Below are 11,765 nucleotides of genomic sequence, written 5' to 3' on the forward strand. Positions count from 1 at the left end.
TAATGAGAGCTTGATGAATTCAGTTAAGGAATGGTTCTCCACTAGTTTTGATATGAAGGATTTGGGAGAAACCGCTCACTTCTTTGGGATCAAGGTTCTACGTGATCAAAAGAAAAGGATGTTAGGTTTATCTCAAGCTCTTTATATTGATACAATTCTTAAGAAAGGATTTATTCCTTTCAGACATAAATTCTCTCTATCTAATGATCAATGTCCTAAGACTAGGGCTGGCAAGGGGACCAGGTCAGCCCGCCCAGCCCGTGATTAGCTCGAGAACCATCTCATCAGATCCGATCCCGTATCATTTCATGGGTTGGACGGACATCATGGTAGGGGACCAGTTAGGGGCTGATTCACCCTTTGGTCCCTGTCGACCTAGCCCAGTACCCATCGATTTCATGGCATCTGCTTTGATTCTTTTTATGTTTTTTAATATATCCATTGGGGACAGTTGGGGAAACGGCTAGTGGACCCCCCATTGGATTTATTCTACTTTTCACTTCCCCAACACCCCTTACCACCCCCTACTTTTACTATTTTAATTTAAACCCTCAAGTTATTATAAATACACTTTAATGCCCCTTAACAAAATCATCTATTTTATCATCCATTTTCTATACCCTTTCAATCTTAAGTCTTAATTTTTTTATTCCATTTAAGTCTCACATTATAGTATGATACATATATATTAATTCTAAATTTTCATATTATATCATAATATATATAATTATCATATTTTCTATCAAATATTGGATTTATAAGTCACAACTTACAACAAACTAAAGTGCTAAGAATCAGTTTAACGTCTGATATTAACGCAGACGTTTGGTACATTTTGTAACACTTCGAAAATCTAAGACGTGTTCTAGAGACTAACATAAGTGTCAAAAGGTTTAGACACTGTTTTAAGGTCTATTTTAATGTATCTAAGTCATTTAGGAGGTCTAGAAACCAAAACATCAAAGAACGTCCATAACGTCCAGAAACTAGTTTAATGAGGTGCTAGTGTGCCTTAGCCTATTTGACTAACTTTAAAAGTCGAAAAATGATTAAAATTGGTGGAAGGGACCACCCCCCAAGGACCACCCCAAAACGTACGGGCACGACCCCCCAAGGACCACCCAAATGCCCTTGAGGAGGACCCTTGCATTTTAGCAAGAAGTTTCCAAAAGGAAGTGTGCACAGACGAGTGCAATCGACGAGGCGTCGATGACCACCGTCAATGACCACTTATCCAATTTCAAGAAGAACCTCTTTTGAATAGTCTCTAAATTCATCGACGGATGTGCAGAATGGAAGGGAACAGTGGTCGTCTATTAAAACACGAGGCGTCGATTGGGGTCTCTTTTGTGAGGGACTGGTTTTGCTACACATTTTGAATTTATATATTTAATTAATTAGCTTAGTTATTAGGTTAATTATGGTTTATAGTAGTTCTAATTAAGTTAATTAACAACCTATATAAATCCCCTAAGCTAATTAGACTAACCTAAGCTCTCATAATTTCCCAAACCAAAACTCTCTTCCTTTTTTCTTCTTTCTCTCTCAAGTTGAAGAACTCCATAGAAGTCAAGGTCAAGGTGGGTTCTAGAGATTCAATAACCAAGGTTTCTCCATCAATATTCATCATACTATAAGGTATGGGATTCATTTCACCTTTGATACCTCTTTCCTCAAAGGGTTTCATTAAATTGATTTCAAAGGTTGAGTTTTGATGTGGGTCTTTTCCGATCTTCAAATTGATCTTGTGAATTAAATTATTTATGATTTATTTTGGATATTATGAATAGATTAACATTTATTATAACTCAATTATTCTATTTCTTGATGGATTGGTTTAGTTTGTAGAAGATGACCTTTACCCCTGAACCCTAAGTTGTGATCTTTATATGAATTGTGTAATTTTGGTTCAATTGAATATTGGTTGAATTAGTATCCTATGATGTTTTTGTATTGATCATGAATATATTAGCGTGAATTATATTCCTATCATGCTAGTTCTTGAATAACTGATCTAGATTGTGACTTTGACCTAAGTCTCTTATCTTAAGCTATGAATTAGTGATGGATTGTGATGTAGTGATTCAATTGACTTTGTTGTCATGTTGGTTATTGTTTTATGATAATTTTATACCTTTATGGGGTTGAGCTAAGGTTTGATGGTAAGACCTTGATGATGGATTATGAAGGAGACTTGGTAAGTCTTGAAATCCCTATTCCTTACTTCAATTGTGGTAAATTGTGATTAAGTGATGATATTGCATTGAAGTATATCTTGTATTAATATTGATAGGGTTGGTATTCTGTTAAATTGGAATGTCTTGAATATGGTTTGTAAGGTGTTGGATAAGATGTTAATGTTATAACGATGGTGATGATTTACCAATGTGCCTTATTATAAAGTGATATGTAAATGTGCTAAACTCACTTATATGAATTGTAATGAAAGGAATATACTCATGCAATTCTTATTGAGCTATGGTGATTATGATTATATAAGGTATAGACCCTATGACCTACACTAAGCTATTATGATTTATAAAGATATTAAATACATTTCAAAATGGACTTAGCTTAGCACCGAGTGAACTTGACAATGGGAGGTGATGACTTTCCATAGAGGAAGATTCACCCTATTATTCTACATGAGGTGTTGACTCCCTAATGAGGGATACTCATTCTATGGATTCCCATGGGATGAGGCTCCAATTACCAAGTGGCATGTAGAGGGTTCATACCTATCTTTTAGTTCTTGAACTATGTTTCCTCCATAGTAAGACTAGCGAGTGGATCAACCTAGAAAGCTACGTTTATGTTTGGTTTTACTTTGGCCGGTAGACCACGTTCCATCGTTGTAAGGTTTTACAACATCGGATTCCACATTTATATCTTGTGGTCTATGTCGGTAAAGGCAATTGTTCCTTAAACTAAAATGAAGTAATGTAGTATAAACCACCTAAAGGGGCTTAAGGGGTTTGACTTAGCCTAGGTAGGGGCAAGGGACTCTACCTATGTCTTGCACTAGTTGGACTTGTAGGAATCTTTAGAAAGTTGTTCTTATATATGTATATGTTTACAATGGAACGTGCTATGTATATGATGATATTGAACATTGATGATACTACAAGATGATTAGTTTCACTTATGTATATTTGGTCTCTAATTCTAACGTATGATGATATGTACTTTTAATTGAATATGTTTTGTGAAGTTGGATATTAGTCATGGTTTTTGTTAAGTTTACTTGATTGAGTAAGGTTATGGGGCTTTGCTTGGTCATTGCACTTGTTGACTTAATGAGGGTCCATGGGTAATTGTCTTGCTTTGGTTATGTGGTAATGAATTCTTATTCATGCTTGTTACTACTATGACTTGACGATAGAGTTTGTTGATTATGTTGTTCAATTATATGATATGCATGTTGACTTGACTAGACTTAGCATTGTTGTTCTTGTGATATACATGTTTATTACTTAATAAATATGTTTTAATGATTCGTATGGTCTTCTTGAATGTGCATAAGGATTTTCAAAATAAATTGCATACTTTAATGAAATGTCCCTTTTTAGCATGATTTCATAATATGTGTCCATATGGTATCATACTTAGTACAAGCGGTGTACTAACCCCATTTTCTCCCTTTTCCCCCAACATTTTAGGTTCCAATCGTTGAAGGGCTTTGAGACAACATTGAAGGAAGGATCTGAATTCATATTCATCCAAGTTGGGTAGGTCCTCACTTTTCGAGGGCAATGCCAATATCAAACTATGAAGTTGTTTTAGTTTTAAGAGTCTTATATTGTTTCCCTTTCATTTGAGTAAACATTGTATAGCCTATATGTGGCTTTATTACATTTGATGTATGGGCTAGGCCCAAATTGTTATACTCTTGTTATATGCTTATGAGATTAGACATCTATTTGAGACTATGTTATATTTTATATATCTATGTGCAATAAAAGTAGAAAACTATTTGAGTCGATGTCTCTCTTAACCACGTCTATGTAGATTCATATTCATAATTGTGAAGTGCGCAACGCTTATGGATAGGAACCTATATGATGCTTAGGAAACTCTCACTATCTTAGAAATCCAATATCGTGCCTCTAGAGTTTTGACTGTACGTGATTTTAGCATCTAATCCTTTTATGGTGATTATAGGCAATGAATACTCGAAGGAACGCGGCACGAAGACTTGAAGAAGAGAATTCCAGTGTGGGAGTTCCTCCCCGTTGTTATCAAGTTCCTCCTCTTGAAGAAGATTTTAATGGTGAGCAAGCTCCGGTCAATCCTCCTCCTTTGATGGATGGTTAAGGGCTGCTATTCTCCACATGGTCCAAGCCATTACTACCCAAACACATGTCGTCACTACTCAAGATCAATCCATGATGGTCCAAGCTAACCAGGAAGTTATAACCCGAGCAAACCAACATGTTTGTACCATGGCCTACCGCTTGAAGGATTTCACTAGGATGAATCCCCCTAATTTTTATGAGTCCAAGGTTGAAGAAGACCCCCAAGAGTTCATCGATAAAGTCTACAAGATCCTTTATGCTATGGGGGTTGAATACTAGTGAGAAGGACGAGTTAGCCACTTACCAACTCAAAGATGTGGTCAAGCATGGTACGTTCAATGGAGGGACACTATGCCTTTGAGGGGTGGGCCCGTGACTTGGGAGGTGTTCAAAAAGGCTTTCCTTGATAGATTCTTTTCTAGGGAAAAGAGGGAGGCTAAAGTGGTGGATTTCATCAACCTTCATTAGGGAGGTATGAGTGTTCTTGAATACTCCTTGAAATTAACTAAAATGTCAAAATATGTTCCTTCTTTGCTTTCCAACCCTAGGGATGAAATGAACTCTTTGTAACGGGAGTGCCGGATGACTTGCAAGAGGAATGTCATTCGGCTATGCTACATGACAATATGAACATTTCTCATTTCATGATTCATGCTCAACAAGTGGAAGAGGCAAGGGATAAGTGGAAGAGTAGTGATGAAAAGAGGGCAAGGTCTTTTGATGGTGGTTCGTCAAAGGATAGGCTTGATATCCAAGACAAGCCTAGGTTCAAAAAGAGGTTTTATAATCAAGTTCCTTCAAGTTACCTAGGGTGTATAACCCTAAGACTAAGAAGGGAGCGGATACTAGTTCACCGAACAAGAAGCCTACTTGTGCCAAGTGTGAAAAAGGTCATTTAGGTGAATGCTTAGTTGGAACGGGAAATTGTTTTAGTTGTGGCAAGAGTGGCTACAAGTTTACAGATTGCCCTAATATGAATGGTGAAGACAAGGGTAGTGGTCAAGCTCAAGCAAGTGGTTCTAATGATGCTCCGAAGAAGAATCACTTTTATACTCTCCACTCTAGGGGTGAGCAAGAGACTTCCCTCGACGTGGTGACCGGTATGTTGAAAGTCTTTTCTATTGATGTATATGCTTTACTTGATCCCGGTGCTACCTTGTCATTTGTTACTCCTCTGGTAGCTAAAAAAGTTTGACATTTTGCCTGATATTTTGAATGAACCTTTTCTGGTGTCTACCCCGGTGGGTGAGTCAGTTGTTGCAAAATGGGTGTATAGAAATTGTCCTATAATGTTGCCCAATAGAGTTACTTATTTTGAACTAGTAGAACTAGATATGTTTTTTTTGATGTCATATTGGGTATTGATTGGTTGAATGCTTGCTTTGCTTCTATAGATTGTAGAACGGGGTGGTGAAGTGTAACTTACCAAATGAGCCCGTTTTGGAGTGGAAGGGGGAAATTCTATTCTTAGAGGTCGTATAATCTCTAAAGGGTGTTTATACCATATAGTAAGAGTCCAAGATTTAGACTCTTAAATTCCTCCCATTGAGTCGTTCCACGTAGTGAGGGAATTTCTAGAGGTCTTTACTAATGATCTTCCCGGTATTCCTCTGTGAATGGAAAATTGATTTTGGTATCGACTTGTTATCGGATACAAACCCCATTTCAATTCCTCCTTATCGTATGGCTCCAGTCGAATTGAAAAAGTTGAAGGCTCAACTCAAAGATTTACTGGACAAAGGCTTCATTAGACCTAGTATTTCTCCATGGAGTGCTCTGTTATTGTTTGTGAAGAAGAAGGATGGGTCCCTTAGAATGTGCATTGATTATCGCCAACACAATAAGGTCACTATTAATAACAAGTATACTCTCCCTCGGATTGACGACTTTTTTGATCAACTCCAAGGGGCAACTACTTTTGTAAGATTGACTTGAGATCGGGGTATCAGCAACTTAGCAAGAAGTGAGGATATACCAAAAATGACATTTTGGACTAGATATGGTCACTATGAGTTCTTATTAATGTCATTTGGTCTCACTAATGCTCCGACGACATTTATGGATCGCATGAATAGGGTGTTTCGAAGTTACCTAGATTCATTTGTCATTGTCTTCATTAACGACATCTTGGTATATTAAAAAATGAGGGTGATCACATGGACAATTTGAGGGTGGTGTTACTATCACGACCGAATCTAGACTCCAGGCGATACCGGTGCCGTTGACCTCTCAGAGGTCGCACACAAGCCTACATACGTCATCGTTACATCTATCTAATATAAAGATACTCACTGAATGAAAAAGTCATAGCTGTATAAAATATAAAGTTGCCAGAACAGCACCAATATAATGTCTGAAAATAATTGAGGAAGAAACTCTAGTGGAACATACTCCACTAGATAATGTCTAAGTCTAATGCTATAATAAAATAGTAAGCATCCTCGAAAGCATGAGGGCCTACCAAATCCGGATGAAAGCTCCTCGTCCGGATAACTTCAGCGTTGATTTGTAAGTTCTAGCGTCCAGCTGCACCTGCACCTAAAAGTAGAGAGTTGTATGGGATTAGTACACACTTGTACTAATTATGGGTATATGCAAGAACACACCAAGGACATGCATGATTAAGAAGATCTCTCTCCTAACGATATGAATCAGGGAAAGTCAAGTCAGTAGACTTGCCAAAAATCGAATTAGGAAAGTTATGCTATGAGAGTAACATGCATCATCAAACATAACATATTGCACACAACACATAAAATATTACTTATTAGCACATAACATATTTCATATCATTCGTCCATATGCCATGAGACCTTGAAATCATGGACTTGACATTAGGACTTCCCAAAATGAGGGCTCAACATATGGGACCTCAACTAGGGAGCCTTCTTTAGCAAACACAGAGTCTGCTTCATTCATTCATACGTACTTCATTTTCATTCGTTCATAAGCTAGTGTTAACATCAGTCATACCTAGGATGTAGTTTAAGACTTTCGTCGGGTTCGTTGTGCAATGACCAGGAATGACCTAGTGTCATTACTTAAGTCTAGATCACCTCTTGATTATCCTATCCTAACACCTTTGGTATCGTTCATTTCATTATGTGCATTACTTGAGGCTGGCCTCATTCTTTCTTTGGGAACTTTAACCTTAACCGACGTATATCATGTGAGTATCATGAAATCCAGTGTTTAACCCCACACCGAAAAGAGGTGCAATCACCAGATAAAGTGAACCAAAACATGGCAGCGTATATAGGGAACTCAAACCCTGCTGAAACCCTATATTAGCAGTATAAGTTCAAATACTAGGAGATATAAGGAGATCCACACCCGTCTTGATGCACAGTCTCATCTCATGAGAATTACACGAACCTCTGCCTTCCCTAAAGAAGGAATCGCGATAGCTAGACTATCGGTGCTCAGTATAAAGTTCAATTACATTCATCTCATACATCATACAAGATGTCTTCTAGCATGAGGCATCATATCTCATTAGATGATTTATCATCTCATCATTAGTATTAAGTAAGCTTTAACTTCAATACTTTCATTAGAGTGTTCATAGAGACTGGTCTCTTCATTAACCTTACACTCTCATAGGTGAGTACGTCTTGGTAACATTTATTTAGGCTCATTTGAGATTTCTCTCACCTTTCACATTAGCTTCTTATCAAGTTGTCACCACATTCATTAACTTTAGCACACTTACTCTTCATAATTACTCACCCCTTTTACGTGAATTTTCATTTCATCGAATGCCAATACACTTGGCCCTTATGTCACACTCTTACCTAATCCCTCTGGGGTTTCATCATCTCTTCACATAACATCTTAGTTTCACTTACTTTTAAATGTATTCTAGACTTATGAGTCCACACATACAAGCCATGAGGCTTCATTCATAGTTCATCTAAGTGATTCATATTTACCCAAGATTATGTGGTACAAGACTTATTATGCATCTTGTAGGTATGCCAAGATATCGATTTCGATCCTCAGAGGCAGAATTCATTAAATATTTGTTCACGTGCGACTTATGTGTCAATACGGGATTGGGCAAGGGAACCCGATTTCGAATCCCTTAAGCAACACTTAATCTTATATTAAACTTGATAATTGCATTTTTCAGATTTGGGGGACCCTAGTTCGATCCCTATCACTCCCATAATATTTCCTTTCTTTTCCTCCTCTCTTTATCGTTTAAGGGAAGGAGGTTTTGGGATCAATCCCCCACAAGCTCATTCTTTTTCTCTTAATTTATCTCTTAACTTTCTCACGTATGCAAGAGGTTATGGGTTCAATCCCCACTCACTATATTTATTTTTCTCCTTTATTTTCTCCTAACTCTCTCATCTATTCAAGAGGTTGTGGGTTCAATCCCCACTCACCACAATTATTTTTCTTCTTTATTTTTTTCTCCTAACTCTCTCATCTATTCAAGAGGTTGTGGGTTCAATCCCCACACACCACATTTATTTTTCCTTTCATTTTTCTCATAAAATTATTATGTAATTTTCATTTGGTGAGGTCTTGGGTTCGATCCCCAATGACCTCACATTTTGAATAAAATTTTAAAACATAGCTCCACCTCCACAATATAGGTCAAGACCAACATTTCCAGCAAGTTGGAAATTTGGTCCTCTTTCAATTCGTTTTTCTCTCATTATTTTATGTTGATTTTGTAGTATTTTGAGTGATATTCAGTCAGCCACCTTAACCTTATATGAACATCACGTTTTTAATATTTTTATACACGCGAAACACAACATTTTAACATACAAATTTCTGGCAACAAACATAGTAAATTTTCAGCACACACATGCTCAAAACAGTCAACTTAATATACTTTTCCAGAATATATTTTTCATCCCTTACATGATTTCCGAATACACATTCAACACATAATCACAACCTTACCAAAAACTATCTACCAGAAGACAAACCAACGCATGCTTTGAATCTTTTAAAGGATCTAATGACAGGGGCATGCAACGGGGACAACCTTAGTTTTTCAATCGCGATTAAACTGATTCTTAAGGGTCTCTTGGGAAAGGGACCAAGAGAGAATATAACCCATACCTTAATTTCGTTCAACACTTGTTTCAATTCTGCCAATTCCCACGACACCACTGCCTAACCACGAAAATCCCAAACACAATCCGTCGAGAAGAATGTTGTTGATTTTCGTTTTTAGCTTAGCTTTTCATTTGAGTTTTTGTGTGTAAGTTCTTCAAGAGTGAAGAACTATTATTTTCAGTTCTTTTACTGATAAAAAACGTGAGAATGAGAGTGAGATACGTGAGAATGAGAGGATTAGGATCAAGAGAGTTAGGTGGAGACTTAGTCAAACTAGGACTCCTCATTAATTATTAATTTTATTATTATTATTATTTTATTGAAAATATGATTTTTCCCTTAATTAAATAATATTTTTAAATATTAATTAATTCAACTAGTTCACTTAATAAAATTAAATCAATTTAATCCTTGCTTCCACCAAGGCTCGAACCCGGGTGGAGCTAGATTTTGCTTAAAAGGTCAAATTCGGCAACCTCTACCCGAATTTCCCATCCACCATATTAATTAATTGATTAATTAACTATTTATGGTAATTACAATACTAACCTTATCCTGGAAAATACCATTTTACCTTAAGACCCTCCAAACTTAAGATTACCCTTTTTTTAAGTCCAGTTAAGACTCATCGGGGTAGATGTTCATATTCGGGTGACTTACATGGCTGGACCTAACCTTTCCTAGCTCAAATAAATCACCAATTTAGTTATCTTGTTGTTGTAGAGGTTCAGAGGTCTGGTTCTACGCGCATCAATCTGTGTGAACCCGGTCTAATCTAGGCATTCTAGATTCATTAGGCATTACTTATCATAGTCATATTAGGGTTGTTATAGTTACAAGTGATTAAGGAGAACCAATTATTTTCCAAGTATATCAAATGTGAGTTTTGGTTGAGGTCGGTGACGTTTCTTGGTCATATCATCTCTAGTGAGGAAGTTGTGTTTGATCCAAGAAAGACCGAGGCGGTGAAAAATTGGCCTAGACCATTGACTCCAACTGACATTAGGAGTTTCTTGGGTCTAGCGAGTTATTATCAGAGGTTTGTGGATGGTGTTTCTTCCATTGAATCTCCCCTGATTACTTTGACCCAAGAGAGTAAGAAATTTGAGTGGTCGGAGGCATGTGAGAGAAGCTCCAAAATCTTGAAAGATAGGCTTACTTTCGCTCTGGTGTTGACTTTACCTGAGGGTATAAAGGGCTTCGTTGTATATAGTGATGCATCCCGTGTGAGTTTAGGGTGTGTGCTTATGCAACATGGGAAAGTAATAGCCTATTCCTCTAGACAACTTAAGGTGCATGAGAGTAATTATCCAACACATGATCTTGAGTTAGAGGCCGTGGTCTTTTCCTTAAAAATATGAAGGCATTACTTGTATGGTGTTCATGTTGATGTCTATATCGACCACAAGAGTCTACAATATGTGTTTACTCAAAAGGAGTTGAATCTCCGACAAAGAAGGTGGTTGGAATTGTTGAAAGATTACGACATGAGTGTTCTTTATCACCCCGGCAAGGCCCATGTGGTTGCGTATTCTCTAAGTCATATGACCATGGGTAGTGTGTCTCCTACAGAGGAAGCCAAGAAAGACCTAGTGAAGGATGTTCATAGGTTGGTTAGATTGGGTGTTAGATTGCAAGATTCTGTGAATGGTGGTTGAGGTAAAGTCCAAGCAACACCTTGATCAACAATTGATGGTGTTTTAATCGAAAAATGGAAAAATATTATTTGTTTTGAAGAGTTTTCGACTTTTTTAGACTTGCCACTTAATTTTGAGAAAAATTGAGAAAACTAGTTTTCAAAAACTTAAATAGAAAAATCATTTGAAAACATTTAGGGGGGTTCGGGGATTCGTATAACGTCTTAGGAATGTTTTGAAAGCACCTAAGACGTTCCGCTTACTTGCAGGTACCCAACAACTAACTTAGTTTGGTTGAAATGATCTAGCTTAAACTTGGAGGTAAAAATTGTTTTAAAAATATAGTTTTGAAAATGATGTATTAATTTTATTATCTAGTTATTTTAGTTTATTTACTTGATTTGATTTGATTAAAACGTTAAAACAAAATAGCGTCTTGCAGGGATTTGGGTTCTCTAACCTTAAGACTAACGACAAAACGAAACACATAAGAAGTAAAGTAAAAAAGCAAGAGAGAGAGGGAGAGATATTTTTGGTTCCGAATCTGGATTTACTGTCCGCCTTGACAGGAATTTTGGACCCACCAAATTTTGGGGTTTTGACCCATTTATATTTGTACCTATCCTATACTAAATATGTAATAATAAATAAATAAAACAAAACGACAAGGGCTTAGGCCCTTAAAACAACAAAATACAAAATTTTGGCAAAAATAAATTTAAGGCTCTTATAGCCTAAATCCTTAGCTCCCGCC

This window comes from Solanum pennellii, chromosome 7, assembly GCF_001406875.1.
Source record: "Solanum pennellii chromosome 7, SPENNV200".
NCBI lineage: Eukaryota > Viridiplantae > Streptophyta > Magnoliopsida > Solanales > Solanaceae > Solanum > Solanum pennellii.